General features: G+C 40.1%; 1 protein-coding gene across 2 annotated transcripts in view; it reads left to right on the top strand.

The window, feature by feature from the left end:
• Positions 1 to 17,387, top strand: part of LTBP2 (latent transforming growth factor beta binding protein 2) — a 176,327-nt gene that overhangs the window by 14,605 nt on the left and 144,335 nt on the right. The window lies entirely within an intron of this gene.

Genomic DNA, 17,387 nt, shown 5'->3' with positions numbered 1-17,387 from the left:
TGAAAGCATAGAGGGAGTGGGAAGGTCCACAAAAAAGATGCCTCCATTTACCAGCTGTTAGGATTTCTGGGAGTTGAAGGCCAAAATATCTGGGGATCCACAGGTTGAGAACCATTGAACTACAGGAATCGAGATTCCACCTGAACATGAGGAAGAACTTCCTAACTGTGAGAGCTATTCAGCAGTTGAAATCTCTGCCCTGGAGTGTGGTGGAGGCTCCTTCTTTGGAGGCTTTTAAACAGAGACTGGATGGGTGTCTGTTGGGGGTGCTTTGAATGCAATTTTCCTGCTTCTTGGCAGGGGGTTGGACTGGATGGCCCACGAGGTCTCTTCCAACTCTATGATTCTATTTGATTTAACTGCTAGTACCTTAACATGTATTAAATGGCCACACTGAGAGAAGCAAGGATGTAATCAGGAGAGATAATCAGAGTGACCTGAGGCATTTCCAGTCAGTTCCTTTTCCAAGAGTTTTTGTTTTAAAGCAGAAGGACTTATTATGAAGCTGGTTGATTTCAGATATCTAGGCTTCCACTTCATAGCTTCCAGCAGGAGACCCTCTTTGTTTGGGACTTTCTTCCTCTCTTACGGCAGGTTATTACTTCAAAATTCCTCTCTAATTTTAAACATGTAAGCTGGGGCCCTCTTCAAGGCCATTTGCCTCCAGTTGTATTAATAGCATGGGGATAGAGTGGAATGATTTACAAGGAAATAGGCCCACAGAGGCACTCTGATGTCATCATTAACCATATGAGTTGGAAACCTGGGGATACAATTAATTGCATTGTAAATCAGGGCAACTCATTCATGGCTAGTTCGTTTGGGTAACCTTTGTCTCCAGCAATACTTTAAAGTTTCCAAACAAGGCAATCCTCTAAAATCACAGAAGAATTGTAAATAAATACTTAATTTCTCTAGTGTTCATAGCATGCTTGTGATGTCCATAGTTTTATGCAAAAGAAACTGCTTGAACAACCCTGGCCGGCTGCCCAAAATGACGCTTCAGAGGTTTTGATCAAAGGCAATTGTGAAACTATCACTTTGTTTCTAATTTCCTGAAAATTAAATAAAGGTTGCATTACTACAAAGAAGGAAGGAACAATCAGGTAGTTTGTGTTTACATTATTTGTTTGCTCTGCAATAAAAGCGGGAAAAATCAGAATCTTAAGAAAAAAATCAGCTATACACAAAGTGTATTTAATCTGTCTTTTGATCCTATTATTAAATCAGTTTAAGGTTGAAAGGAATTGTTTGGATTAGTAACTATGCTCAGAAAGAGATAATAATGCTGTGTGGATTTCCCATTTCTATGTATGGTTATAAAAGCTGGATAGCGAAGAAAGCTAATAGGAAGAAAATCAATTCATTTGAAGTGTGGTGCTGGAGAAGAGTTCTGTGGATACCTTGGACTGATAAAAAGACAAATAAGTAGGTCCTAGAGCAATCCCTAAATGCTCCTGAGATGCAGCGATGACTAAACTGAGGCTGCTGCACATTGGCCATATCACGTGAAAACAAGATTCGCTAGAAAAGACAATAATGGTTCCGGTCCAGCCTACCTGTCCGAACATATCTCTCCCTATGAACCATCTAGGAACTTAAGATCATCTGGGGAGGCCCTGCTCTCAATACCACCTTGTTTGCAGGCACGCTTGGTGGGGACGAGAGACAGGGCCTTCTCAGTGGTGGCCCCTTGGCTGTGGAACTCCCTTCCTAGGGATATTAGATTGGCCTCTTTGAACAAGCTTTTGGAACTGCAGCATAATAGATAAACACGGTACTATGAAAGAGTGAACGTGGAATGGCTTAAAATGATGTTAATGGAAAATGAGTTTAACTGGAGGACATAGGTGATTATAGTTTAAATGGTTTTATATGGATTATGTTATGTTAAATGTTTTAATGGCATTTATGACTGTTGTGGCATCGAATTGTTGCCAATTTTGTAAGCTGCCTTGAGTCACCTTTGGGCTGAGAAAGGAGGGATAGAAATACTGTAAATAAATAAATAAATAAATAAATAATGCTTGGTAGGGTAAAAAGCAGCAGAAAAAAGAAGAAGGCCACATTCAAGGTGAATGAACTCACTCAAGGAAACGATAGCTCTGTGTCTGCAAGCCATAGAGGTCTCTCGTTCAATAGGTCACCATAAGTTGAAGTCAACTTAATGGCAATTAAAAGCAACAAACAGATTATCATAACCTGCAACAATTATACCATTATCTGAGAATGGTCACAATGTAAACCTTTGCACACAACAACAGGACAGGATTCAGGCATGAAGCAGCATGTCTGCTCGATCCCACTGCAAGGAGAAGTGGCTGAACAAACCGCAGTCTTAATCTTTGGTTGGTACACCATGATGTGTTCAAATCCAGTAGTCTGGCTTGTTTTCTTTACCTTAGCAGTTGATAGAATTTGTGATAAATAACTAATTTTGTACCTTCCAAGACTCATTATGAGCCCAAGGGCACCATGCTACAGATATCTGCATATTTCTAAAGGCTGTGTTCATAAAGTCACGGAAATGGCTAAAATGTGTGTAGATTTTTGTGCAGGAAGAAAAACATTTTGCAACCTGATACGACTAAAGAATGGGATAGGAACACAGGTAGAATTCAAAAAAAGGAGCAAAAAAAAATCATATTCCTATTCACAAGACAGAGAAAATAAACCTTTAAGTCCTCTTTAGGGAGATAAAGCTGGGTATAAACAAACAAACAAACAAACAAACAAACCTAGAATAAATCAGGGGATTTTCTTGATGGAGAGAGACAAGTCAGACTTGGACAGCATGGTGTCCAAATCGTGAATTGGGCAATATGCACCACTAATATTGCTTTGTCCCTGATAAACTAGAATCTCCAAAGTCCGTTATGTAGACTCCTTATTGAGAATGAAGAACTCACAAGGCCTGGTTTCAGCTACCACACCACCAGAGTTGTGATAATATAAATAAGATGTGATCAGTTGTGTCGATATAAAATACAAGTAGCCAGGGCTTGGGAAGGGGTTACCTCCTGGAAATGCTGTTTGGCTCATCCTCTAGAAGGCTGCAATACCTATGGAGGCTTGGTTGTTGTAAGTTTTCTGGGCTATATGGCCATGTTCCAGAAGCATTCTCTCCTGATGTTTCACCTGCATCTGTGATAAGCATCCTCAGAGGTTGTGAGGCCTGTTGGAAACTAGAAAAATAGGGTTTATATATCTGTGGAATATATATTTTTTCTCCCACCCTGGACATTCCACAGAGAGAGAGAGAGAGACACACACACACCCCATTTTCCTAGTTTCCTAGTTTCCTAGTTTCCAACAGACCTCACAACCTTTGAAGATGCTTGCCATAGATGCAGGAGAGAATACTTCTGAAACATGACAATACAGCCTGGAAAACTCACAACAACCCAGTGATTCCATCCGCGAAAGCCTTTGACATTACCAGACCATCAAATGCTAATCAAGGTGATCAGTTGAAACATTCACACCTAGCTCCAGCAGACAAGAGTCCTTTGTCCCACCCTGGTCATTCCACAGATATATAAAACCCCTTTTCCTAGTTCCAACAGACCTCACTACCTCTGAGGATGCTTGCCATAGATGCAGGCAAAACGTCAGGAGAGAATGCCTCTAGAACATGGCCATATAGCCTGAAAAAACCTACAACAATCCAGTGATTCTGGCCATGAAAGCCTTCGACAATACAATTATACTACAGTTTGCAACAAGCTTTCTGGTAAATCTGAGAGCCAAGCTTACCTGTAAGTGTAACAAAGGTAGCAAAGCGTAACAAACCTTGTTTCAAGGATATTTTCTTGACAGATTTCCTGTGAAGTTTGGCTGATATTTATTTTGTCATGGTAAACAAAAGGCAGCTGTGCCTGCGTGTTTGTGAGTACGAGGGAAGGAGAAAGAATTATTCTGTTATAGGCTTACATGGGTGTGGGCAGCACTTCTCAATGCCTTTAATGACTTAAGTCATCTGCAGCATTGTCACAATTCATGCCAGAGTTTTGCTCTTTTTGGAGTCCCTTGCATGTTGCAACCATGTTCTTTGCTAATTGGATTTTCTCTTGATGAGTCTCTCTTGTAATGGCACGAGGAGATTGGAAACAGATTTCTAAAGGTTTGAATAAACAGAACATTGAGATTGCATTGTGTATAATTTTCTGTTGAAAAGAGAATCTAACAGGACTGATCAAGTCATATGAAATAGATTATCACTCTACTGCCCCTGCTATATGAATAGCAATTGTTACCAGTTCTTTGATATTCTTGATGCAAATCCTGTGATATGGCTGTTATTGGTAGGCAGACATAATTAGGCCTAAAGAGTTCTACAGAAGTTTCTGGTGCTAACAATGCCTTTAGGCTTATCCAGATGTGAATATCCAAGGAGAAAAACAAGGAAGAACATGTTTAAAGGATCTCAAATTCTCTCTCAGAAGGACTGGAGTACTAGTACAAGAAGAATGAAGTTTGTATTTTTCAAAAAAAAATATATTCAAGTGTTCAAGAAACTATTTATGTAGAGCAATAGTCAGGGATAGATCATAGAATGATAGAGTTGGAAGAGACCTTGTGGGCCATCCAGTCCAATCCCTGCCAAGAAGCAGGACAATCGCATTCAAAGCACCCCCAACGGATGGCCATCCAGCCTCTGTTTAAAAGCCTCCATAGAAGGAGCTTCTACCACACTCGGGGGCAGAGAGTTCCACTGCTGAACAGCTCTCACAGTCAGGAAGTTCTTCCTAATGTTTAGATGGAATCTCCTTTCTTGTAGTTTGAAGCCATTGCTCCACGTCCTAGTCTCCAGGGCAGCAGAAAACAAGCTTGTTCCCTCCTCCCTGTGACTTCCCCTCACATATTTATACATGATCATCATGTCTCCTTTCAGTCTCAGAAGAAAAACATCTTTATTTATCCTGGGTTTTTGCTGGATTAGACAAATGCAGTTCAGTATTCTGCTCACACAGTTGCCAATGTCTGTGGGAAAGCCCCAAGCAAATAATGAGTGTATCAGCACCCCTGCTGCACCCACGGTCCCCACAACAACGGATGTACAGAAGCACACTGCCTCCAGAAGAGAATAATTCCATGGTCTGTTTGCATTTGAACAGATCAGATGGCACCAAATATTCAGACGACACCAAATCCATGTGAGTTCAGAAATCAAGCCTAGTCAGGTCTGACTAGTGCAAAGAAGGGCTGTTAGATAACACAAGATGGCAGGCTATATGGGACAGTAAGTTAGTGGCAAATCATCTTTAGGTTTTCTTTGCCTACAAAAACCCTATGAAATTGATGTGGCTGTCATTAGTCAACTTGAAGGCATATACTATATGTAAACAACAAGTCTCTGGAGCCTGCTTAAAAGTGGAAAACTCTTCTTCACCCCCTCCTCCTAGCCAGAGCGTGCAAATACTTGGGTATTGCTACTCCAGGCAAATGTTGGCTCTTCACAATGTTACAGATTAAGTAGTGTTGATAGCAGGCAGAAAAGAGGATGCTAGGAAATTCCCAGGTGTTCTGTGGCAACTGGGACGGGCTTTGTTTATTGCTAGACCAAGTCCTACAGTTGTTAATGTGATGATGCCAAAGAACTGACTGAAAGCAGTGTCCTGGAGAAAGGGGCCAAGGATTGACTCATTATCCCAGAAGCTGAACAGTAGAGAGGATGCTAAGCTGCCAAAGAGTGTATAAACAGCACACACATCCAGGAATGGCAGCATCTTTCTCGCATTAGAGATTTTTCTGGGAAGAGCACAAATGCTATTTCGAATCTGGGCTCCTGGCCATTAGGGACAGCCTGGTGACTTTTCAAGTGGTTGGCTGTTGTCTGTGCGGCTTAATTAAAAGGATGCTGTCAAGGTCCTAAAAAGATCCTTTGTGGCAGAGAATGGTGGATTTCAACTGGACCTTAAGGTCAAGATGCTCTTTTTTCTTAAGTAAGAGGCCAATAATTTATATGTGTAAACAGGCTTTAGTTCTCCTGGGAGCATCCCTCCCATCTTTGTTCCTAGGCCATTTAGGTTGCTGGCAGCACAAAAGCTGAAATCTCTACAGCTACACACTGGTAAAGGATGTTTAAATCTTACTAATTTCAATATGAATGGCCAAATAATCGAAATGGCTTTGTGAATGTCAACCATAAAAGCATCATTCTAATTCAGTTTACATTTTTTACCTTTTATGCTTGGATCTGAGGCAACTTGTTTTCCTTTGAATGAGTGTTGAGGAGTGTCCACAGCTGAGAGGGTATCGTGAAACAAAGGAGATATTTGTATTCACGTCCTAAAAAAAATGCTCAGGTTTGGATGGGTTCAGCTTTAAGGCAGGGAAGAGGATGCAGGCTGAAAACTGAGTATGTGTCTTCAAACCCACATTCCAAGTTATAATGTGATTTCTGTTTTTTGCTCTGCTTCCCTACTCAACTCTGGCCTGTGGTTTTGAGTATTGGTTACATCTCACATTTCTGTTTTCATTCACTTTTTCTGCATACACACATGAATCTTCAATTCTAAATCATAGGTAGTGTACTGTTATGTGCTACAGGCATCCTACTTCTAAGCAGTAAGAAGTGGCGGATATTCTAAGGCTTAACCTGGATTAATTTGCCTTAAATGTAAGTTTCTGGAGTCGTCTGGCATTTACATGATAAAAGGTTTATTTACACGCACATTGGAAGGCTATGATGAGTGTCGACAATACTACAGTCTCATACCCTTATTCCCCATCAAATATCCAGATCCCCACGTGTCATAGGATTTCCTGCAGGGAGCAAAATCGCTTCTCTCCTCCTTTCAGTCTCAGTTCCAACAAAGAGTGACTTTTTTAAATATGTACACTCAGCCTCTCCCTTTTTCTGATGGCAGCAAGTAAAATGAGTCAATTCTGCCCTGTAGGCTTGTTTGGGCCACCTTGTTGTCTCCCTTTGAAACACAGTACCATAATGTTATGAATACTGTATATACTCCAACATAAGTCTAGTTTTTCAGCCCTTTTTAGGCTGAAAAAGCCCCCCTCAGGTTATATTTAAGTCATGGTTATTTATTATTTTATTCTGTTCTCAGTATTATTTTATTACATTAATTATTTTACTCTATCATTATTATTACATTTATGTTATTTTACTCTATTATTATTGATATTATTACATTTGTTATTTTTCTCTATTTATTATAGTTATTTTTACATTTATTATATTCTCTATTATTAATATTTCATTTGTATTCTTTTACTCTATTAATTATTATTACATTTACATTATTTTACTCTATTATTATTTTTATTACATTTATTATTTTACTCTACTTATTGTTATTATATTTATAATTTTACCCTATTATTGTTATTACATTTCCATTGCTTTACTTTATTATTATTATTATTATTACATTTATTATTTTACTCTATTATTATTGGAAAGATATGTAAGCACATTTACATTGAAGAAGGTTAGAATAATGGTTGAATCAGAGTTGGACAGTCTTATCTTAAATTACCTGTAAATATTCAAAAGTATTTAACCTACTGATGCCTTGATTGATGTAATTTTATTGGTATCTATTTTATTTTGAGATTTACCAGTAGCTGATGCATTTCTCACTCTTATACCTGAGTCAATACTTTCCCCCAGTTTATAGTGGTAAAATTAGGTGTCTCAGTTTATATTCAGGCCGGCTTATACTCGAGTATATACGGTAGTCAACTAGCTGTCTGTAGAGAGTTATTGCTTCAGGGCATTACAATTATATCTCCACTTATTAAAATATGTCAATCAAGAGAATTACAAAATTTTAATTCTTGTTGCATCTGAAAGATGACCTTAATATGACATTAACATATGTTAATATGGGACAGGCTTTTGGAAGCCAGATTGAGAGCATTAGGATAAAAATTAAGGGGGAGAGAAACAACAGTGATGCCATTATAGGAGCATACTAAATACCCCCAAGCAAGACTGAGGTTTTGCATGATGCTTTTCTGGGACAGATTTATTTTTCTGTGTCAGGAGTGACTTGAGAAACTGCAAGTTGCTTCTGGTGTGAGAGAATTCACTGTCTGCAAGGACATTGCCCAGGGGACGCCCAGATGTTTGATGTTTTACCATCCTTGTGGGAGGCTTCTCTCATGTCCCTGCATGGGGAGCTGGAGCTGACAGAGGGAGCTCAACCTGCTCTTCCCAGATTTGAACCACTGACCTGTCAGTCAGCAATCCTGTCAACACAAGGGTTTAACCCATTGTGCCACCGGGGGCTCCTTCTGGGACAGATAACCAAATATTAAGAAAGGAGAGATACGTATATCTTAAGAAAGCAGAGAAATAATGTATTACGAACTATCCTGATTTTTGTTGGAAGCCACATGTCATCATGAATATAAGCTCCAACAAATTCCTCACTTGCCCTGGAGACATTCCATTGTCCAGAAGATGGAAGAGACAACAAGGGGAGCTGCTATTTTAGATCTGATCCTAAGCAACAGTGATGGCCTGGTTAATGGGTGGAAGGTTCCTTACTTGGAAGTGACTACTGTTCTTCTAGATTTTAGTATACAATGAATAGTCAGACATGGATTCTAGACATTAAGAATGCTGATTCCAGTAACTTTGGGGAAATACTGGGTGTAATCACATGGTCAGGAATACTACGATGGATGGCCATTTCTTGAAAGTTGTATGTCAAAGGCACAACTTCAAACAATTCAATTGAAGAGGAAAATGGGTGGTGTCTAAAGAACATAACAAAGATTTGAAAGTACCACAAATGGAAAAAGTGGGAAAACATGGCTAGCCAACATGTGTTGGAAGAAAATGAAAAGAAAGTAGAGAACAAGCTCAGGCTTGGTTAAGAGGTTAAAAACTATAAAAGTATTTCTTGGTTATGTCTGTATTAAAAGGAAGAATAAGGATATAGTATGCCACGGAGTGGAGAAGGTGGTGAAATGCTAATAAAAAAGAGAATAATTTCACAAAAAGAACAGTATTCTTCCTAATGCAAACAGAACAAATGGTGCAGTTATATGCCCTAAGGCCCTGGGAGAGAGGTTGGAATATAAATAAAGTTTTTTAAAAAAATAAGATTTATTTATTATTATTAGGGAGCTCCCAGTGGCGCAGTGGGTTAAACCACTGACTTGCTAAACTTGTTGACTGAAAGGTCAGAGGTTCGAATCTGGTGAGCGCCGTGAGTACCCACTGTCAGTGCCAGCTTCTGCAAACCTAGCAGTTCGAAAACATGCAAATGTGAGTAGATCAATAGGGAAGGTAATGCTCTGGCGGGAAGGTAATGGCGCTCTATGCAGTCATGCCGTCCACCTGGCCTTGGAGGTGTCTACGGACAACACCAGCTCTTTGCCTTAGGAATGGAGATGAGCACCAACCCCCAGAGTCAGACACGACTGGGCTTAATGTCAGGGGAAAACCTTTACTTTACCTTACCTTTTCATTAGGAGACTGCAGCCCAGAAATAGTAAAGAGGTAGTGAAATAATATCTAGCTACTAGAAATGAATTCAAGTATTCAGGACCAGATGAATTGCATTCAAGAGTATTAAAGGAACTTACAGATATAATCTCAGATCCACCGTCAATAATTTTTGAGAATTCTAGGGGAACCGCAGAGGTCCTAGCAAACTGGAGGAAGCAAATATTGCTCTCATCCTCAAAAAGGGCAAAATGAGGATCCAAGCAACAACCAGCCTGTTAGCTTGATATCAATACCAGGAAAGATTTTAGAACAGATTATTAAATATTGGTCTGTGCACACTTAGAAAGGTATATTATAATTACTAATAGCCAATACAGAGTTCCTAAAAACATATAATAGAATATCTCACCTAGAATCCTTGAGCTGGAAGAGAACTCGTGGGCCATCCAATTCAACCCCCTGCCAAGAAGCAGGAAAATCGCAAAGCACCAAAGCTTCCAAAGAAGGCACGTCCACCACACTCCGGGCAGAGAGTTCCAGTGCTGAACAGTTTGGAAGTTCTTTCCCATGTTTGGGTGGAATCTCCTTTCCTGTAGTTTGAAGTCATTCTTCCACGTCCTAGTTTCCAGGGCAGCAGAAAACAAGCTTGCTCCTTCCTCCCTATGACTTCCCCTTACATATATATGTATGGCCATCATGTCTCTTCTCAGCCTTCTCTTCTGTAGGCTAAACATGCTCAGTGCTTTAAGCCACTCCTCATAGGGAACAGTGTGGCCAGAGCTGAGCACCACAATTCAAGAAAACTATTGAGAAGCTGGAATATGTCCAGAGGAGGGAGATGAAAAATGGCAAAAAGTTTGGAAACTATGCCCCATAAGGAGTGGCTTGGGAAGCTGGGTATGTTACCCTGGGGAAGAGACTGCATGACCATCTGTTGGGAGTGCTTTGATTGTGTATTCTTGCATGGTGGTGGTGTGATTGGTTGGCCTTTGTGGTCTCTTCAAATTCTGATTCTATGAATGCTGTCTGTGTTATTTTGATAACCTCACACCATACATTTGTCAAGAATTCTTTTCTTATTTCTTGAGTGTCAGCCTGGGCAAAGTGATACATTCGGAGATAATGCCAAATGTAGGAGAGAAGTGGTTCTTGCAACAACAAAAAAAAAAGGAAAAAAGACTTGGAGTTAAAAAGAACCAACACATTCCAAGGCATTTAGAAAATTTATTTTAATCTGAAAGGATGGGTTTTGGAAGTGTTCCACAAATATATCAACAGATGGATTTATATTGGATCCTGAAAGTCACAATACTGCTCTTCAGTGGATGAACTTTAGTTGTAAAATGAATTTGTCAAAATGAAAAACAGATTTATCTTCATAACACTTTTCTCTCCTTTACCATAAATTCCTTTTGCTAACTATTCTAATTCTTTGTAGTTTTTCATATTCTGTAAGTGATAGATATCGAAGAGCGCCAGTGTAGTATAGCGGCTTGAGTGTTGGACCATAACTCTGGAGGGCAGGGTCCTAATCTCTACTCAACCATAGAGAGACCGTGGGCAAGTCACTTTCTCTTAGGCCTCTTCTACACTGCCCTATATCCCAGGATCTGATCCCAGATGATCTGATTTAAACAGGATTATATGAATCCCCACTGCATGATATTCTGCTATAAGAAGATAATCTGGGATCAGATCCTGGGATATAGGGGCAGTGTGGAATGGGACTTAGAGGAAGGCAAAACCAAATCCCCTCTGAACAAATCTTACCAAGAAAACCTTATTTATAGGGTCTCCATTGGTTAGAAACAACTTGGGGTCCTTCCACATAGCCATATAACCCAGAATATCAAGACAGAATAACACACAATATCTGCTTTGAACTGGGATATCTGAGTCCACACTGCTATATATCCCAGTTCAAAACAGATAATGTGGGATTTTATTCAGCTGTGTGAAAGGGGACATGAAGGCACAGAACAACAATACTGAAGAATTTTTTTCTCCTGACCAACATAGTCTCAGCTACTGAAGTCTTCCATTGTCACTCATGCAAACTCCTTATACCTAATTGTTTTAGTGTTTACTGATCAGGAGTTGTATGGATGTTAGAAAGTTTAGTCTGTACAGATAGCTGTTGGGGAAAATGAGTAGAAACAAAATTTGAAATTAATTAACTGTATCTGCCAGTAAAACCTGTCAAACCCTAGAGTGTTAGTTGATGATTTTGGCTTTGGATGTTGTACATGGTATGAGTGCCCTGCATTCTGCTGAGCAAGAAGTTCAGTATTTATATACACCCATATGTTATTTATATACTACCAGGCACATTACCATATGTTGAAATTTCTCTAGAACTGTATTTCATATTAGTATTTCTGTTTCTTTCCCTAATTGCGCAACCTGTAGATATACAACAATGGGCTGTGACTGGTTTCCCCATGGGATAGCATAAGATGGTCCACCTAGTGAGTCTCCAGTGTGATCTTACAGGTACCAGGTGATGTGGGCAAAATACTTGCTTCCAGCTGGACAAGACAGGTTCCATGCCCCGCTCTGGAGTCCGTTAAAGAGACTTGATGAGACACAGACAGAAGGAAATAAAGGCAGAAACCTTCAGGCAGGAGAGACCTTATTTTGTTATCCCACTGCTGCCACCATTAATGATGGGATGACTAAATGGCAAATAAAACAGGGCAATGAGGCGAGTGGATAGTGGTAGTTTAGCTGTGGCTGAGCACTTTATTTATATATTTGTGTGGGGCTTGAGAGAGTGGCTTGAGAGAGGATTAAATGAGAAATGTTTGAGAGAGGGTTGATAGAGGTGTGTATGAGAGAGGTTTGACTTTTAAAATGCTTGTTTGTGTCTCTTTAATATGTGTAACCCAATACCATAAACTGAATCCTGTTCCAAATGATCTTCAGCCACCTTCCTTGAAGTAAATCTTCACTTTAGTAACTTGACATAAGTCTTTGTTGTAAGAAATTGAACAAAGAAATGTTTATTTAAGTATTCTCAGGCACACGAAGCGTATTGGTTACACAGTATTTTCTTCACAGTACTTTTTGGATATTGTTTCAGTTAACTTTTATTATCATGAACACTTGAAACAGTTTCTATATAATTTCCAGAATGACTTATCTTTTTTGCCAACCTGGTTTAGTAACTTCCTTCGCTTTTAAATGTTATTCTTTCTCAGTCCCCTGACTGGGTAATTTTAATCTTGCAGTTTCTTCACCTTAGCAATAGGTTAACTGTGAATTTATTTCTCAAATAACACTTTTCTCCTCAGTCCCACTGACTGACACTTAGACACAGTTTCTCCTTTTATCTACTTCAGCTCTGCCACTAAAGACATGATATAATACTGGGAATTCCTTTCCCCTAGCTCACAAGCTAGTTTCTAATTCAGAACTGGTTCATTTAACACTCTAAATATCAAGGCTGAAGACCTAAACTCCTTGGTTCAGCTCAAACATAGCCAGAACCAACCTTCCTTTAGCTCACCTGGCTAAAGACTTGCTAATATATTAAAATGCCAGTTCTTCTGTTGGCAGTTAGCTCTGCCCCTTTTCTCCCTAGCTCTTCTGAACTAGATACATTTCTACTGCAGGCTTTATTACTATGGCAATGCGTCAACCAAGCAGCTGTAGCCAAGGCTGGCCTGCTCAGTGAAGACTTCTCATGCAGGTCATTCCAGCTGAGCGGGGGGAACTCGCCAGCAGTGAACTCCAAGTAGGTTCAGATTCATTGGCTGGCGCCTCCTTGCAACTATTAAAGATATTCCTGGGCCATTGGGAGTGCCAGAAAGAAGACACAGCTCCACTCTGGACAGCTCCGCACTGTCCCCATCATGGTTCTATCCCCCATCCTGAATAGGAATCTCTGCCACCCACATATCCTAGAATACAGAAGAAAGGGCAACATTCAGGTCTATTACATCTAGTTTTCTCTCCCCCCTACCCAGAATCCTGAGATCCACAGACTGCAACTAAGGGAAGAAGATATACTTAAAAATCAAAAACTCTGTGCTGAAGAATCCTATATAGTTGTGACATATGAAGATCTTTCTCCAGTTATGAGCTTCATTTTCAGGGTTCATCATTTCAGCAGTGCAATTAAAAGGGTGGGAGTCACATTTTTGTCAATCTGTTTCAGATTACGCAGAGATCTACTAATTGATCATGATGTACCTTCTGTCCACCCTGACCTAGCAGAAGTATCCTTACAGGCAAAACAGTGGTAGAAGTCCAGGTTAATTGGTCAGGTCAGTGTTAGGGGCAGACCCAAGTATCTCCACACTTGCCGACTGTGCCTCTCTCTGTTATTCTTGTAATGCCTTTTATTAAGAGGGAAAGACACCTTCCCCAGGTTATTTCTCTGAAGCAGGAGTCTCTTCCCATAAACCATCCCTTCTTGCAAGTCATTGGTATAGTAAACTGCAGTCCATTTGCTGCTCCATCACCATTGAGCCAAGACCAAGACTCCTCCAAAAAAGCAATCATAGCTTTGTTTTTGAAAATGACTATGATGCAGCTTCTAAGAAGTAATTAAGCAGAACAGAGAACAATTGGCTTACTTCCCTTTACATAAGCTGACTTCTGCCCTATTACCTGCCTGGTTTATAAAATAAAATTGGTTCCTAGAGGTTAGGAAACACAAGTCCCCCAGTGGGTTATAATTTTTCCTTCAGTGCTTTCCACTTCAGCATTTACAGCTGAAGCTGATGTCCTGTAATTAGGAACATACATAGACTGGGAGGTAATTTGGGTGCAGAGTTAATGAACTGTAGCTTCCAATAATTGCTGAAGAATTTGAGTGTGTTAACTTCTGAATTAGCTAGTGGACGGGACTGTGCTCCATGGGAATGCTCCTAATTGGATAGGACCCTCCCTCTCTATGGAAAGTAACAATACATTTGATCATACATTCAGTGCAGGTGATTGAGCATACATCTTTAAAGAAACAAGTCTCTTGTGCCAACATAGAAACACTTTAGCCATATTTTGTTGTATGCACATCTTGTGTGTTGAACTCCTCAGCAGGGAACTGACTTGTAGCATAGCTGAGCTGTTCAGGGCGTAATAAACCTACATCTGTGTTGACTAGTTGTGGTAAAATTTGCAGGAAGCAATGCTGAGATCTCGGTGGTGCAGTTAAAGCACTGAGCTGCTGAACTTTCTGATCAAAAAATCACAAGTTCAAATTCAGGGAGCTGCATGAGCTCCCACTGTTAGCCCCAGCTTCTGCCAACCTAGCAGTTCGAAAACATGCAAATGTGAGTAGATCAATAGGTAGATCAGTAGATCCAGTGGGAAGGTAATGGCACTCCATGCAGTCATGCCAGCCACATGACCTTGGGGATGTCTATGGACAATGCTGGCTCTTTGGCTTAGAAATGAAGATGACCACCACCCCCCAGAGTCGGACATGATTGGACTTAATGTCAGGGGAAAACTTTTACCTTTGCTTTACCTAACAATGAGATCTGATACTAACATATTTTCTGGCCTAAATCCCACATATTCCAATATTTCACAAATGAATATGGGAACTTGTGTGGCTAAGCAGCACCAGAGTGCGGTTATCAACTGCTCAGTTGATAATTTATTTTTATTTATTTCGGTTACTTCTACCCCGCCCTTCTCACCCTGGAGGGGACTCAGGGCGGCTTACAAAGGCACAGTTCGATGCCAGCATCACATAACAGTAGTATAAAACAATATAGCAGCAATTAACAGTTAACCAACAGTTCCTGCATTACAACAATAAAACCAATAAAACCAAAAAAAATTTTTGGTCATGTCAGGAGTGTCCTGTTGTGAGATAATTGGCCGTCTGCAAGGACGTTGCCCAGGGGACGCCTGGATGGTTTATATGATTTTTTTTATCATCCTTGTGGGAGGCTTCTCTAATGTCCCCGCATGAGGAGCTGGAGCTGATAGAGGGAGCTCATCCGCCTCTCCCCGGATTCGAACCTGCGACTTGTTGGTCTTCAGTCCTGCCAGCACAGGGCTTTAACCCACTGCACCACCAGGGGCTCCAATACAAAACCAATACAAACCAATTACTCCTCATTAACGGTCAGCGTTCGCCATCTCATAGTCCCATTTCCAATTCCACTTTGTCAGTCGTGTCAGTCCTAGTCATCTGATTGTCCTTATCTAGTTGTCAGATTGCCCAAAGGCCTGGTCCCACAACCACGTCTTTAATTTCCTCCTGAAGGAGAGGAGGGATGTTGATGACCTAATTTCCCCCGGGAGTGAGTTCCACAGGTAACCACACACAAGCCAGGAGAGTCCACAGCATATTGCTTTTGCCAGAGCCTTCTGGGAGGGGAATGATTCTCCACTCCTCCACTGAATTACCTTTGCACTTTGATCACAGTTTGTAACAATTGAAGCAACAAAGTAAGTGGACGTAGGTAAAAGAAACTGTGATTTTTAAAAGCATATGAAAAAGTGATACAGCAGAAGATTAATGAGGACAGTTGGGTGGGTGGGTGGTGGTGGTGGGGGGATGCTATGCTACTGTTAGGCTGGATCTATACCCCTGTATTCCAGGACCTGATAGCAGATTATCTGCTTATCCCAGGCTATCTGGCAGTTTTGACTCATATAATCCAGTTCAAAGCAGATAATCTGGGATCAGATCCTTGGACACAAGGCAGTGTAAATCCAACCTTAGTCACATCTAGAAAGGACACATCTAATTAATTGTTGAATGACTTAACACTTATGTACATTTAATTGAACTTGGGGTTCACACCTCTGTATATATGTAGTTGTTAATACTAATTTTATTCCACTTTCCCCAAAACTGATCCTCAATGCAGCTTACCAATAAAAACAAGTAAAATATAGTTAAGACCATGACTTCAAGCATACTGTGTATCCTGTAAACAGCTATTATTATCACTTTATTCATTTATATCCCACCAAGTAATGTGGCTCAAGGTGGCTTACATAATAATAAATCTGGTGCAGATTAAAACACACAAAAACATCAGTAAAATAAACTAAAGTTATATTTAAATGCAATTTAAGAACAATTTTACTACATCATTGTGTATAATGGGAATTGAGAATTCATGGAATTTGGTGTCCTAGTGGGATTCTGGAACCAAACCCCAGCAGATGCACCACCAGTTAGGTGTACATAGTGTCAATTAGATGATGACTGTTAAGTTATGATGGATCAGACAAAAGGATTCTCTAGCTAAGCTTTCTATGCTGACAGAGGCTAATATGGAAAATCAAAGAGTCAACTCTTCCTCATAGCCCAGATTGAGTTTTGCAACTTTGGTAAAACACTGGATTTTTTTTTAAAAAAATGGAAGTATAAAATGTAAATTATTGGGTATATGTAAAACAATTTTGAAAAAAATAAAATAGGAGGGATTGTTTACTGGCCCAACACTGGACTGACTGATGTACAGACTTCCCTCCACATTTGCAGTTTTGACTTCCTTGGATCTGATTAGAAATTATTCCCCTAAGAAATCCCAGATGTCTTACCCGCTGGTAGGAATTGTGGGAGCTGAAGTTTAAAACTCCTGGAGGACCAAAGGTTGGGAACCACTTCTCTACATCCTCCACTGTGTCTCTATGGCCAACTTCCTCCAATTATGCTGGAGAAACTAGGGATTTCCAGAGAGAACATTCCTCTAGGACTCTTAGTCCCCCAATGTGATTATACGGCCAGTTTCCAATGGAAGTTGACCACAGAGTCATGTCGGAAAATCTAGACATTCTTAAAGAGAGGTTCTTTCAGGTAAAAAAATGAGCAATATATTTATTTATGTTTTTTCACTTCCGTGGGGATTTTGTGCTAGCCAAAGTGAATGTGGAGGGCTGACTGTATATGCTTCTTATAAAAGCCAAAACCAGCTTGAAGCTCAACTTGTATCATTTCTTCTTTTGATGTTATATCTGTATGTAGTGCCCTGTTTCCTTTCAT

This window comes from Anolis sagrei, chromosome 1 (genome assembly GCF_037176765.1).
Source record: "Anolis sagrei isolate rAnoSag1 chromosome 1, rAnoSag1.mat, whole genome shotgun sequence".
Lineage (NCBI taxonomy): Eukaryota > Metazoa > Chordata > Lepidosauria > Squamata > Dactyloidae > Anolis > Anolis sagrei.
The sequence above is the reverse complement of the archived record's forward strand: the minus strand, read 5'-3'. Positions and strand labels throughout refer to the sequence as shown.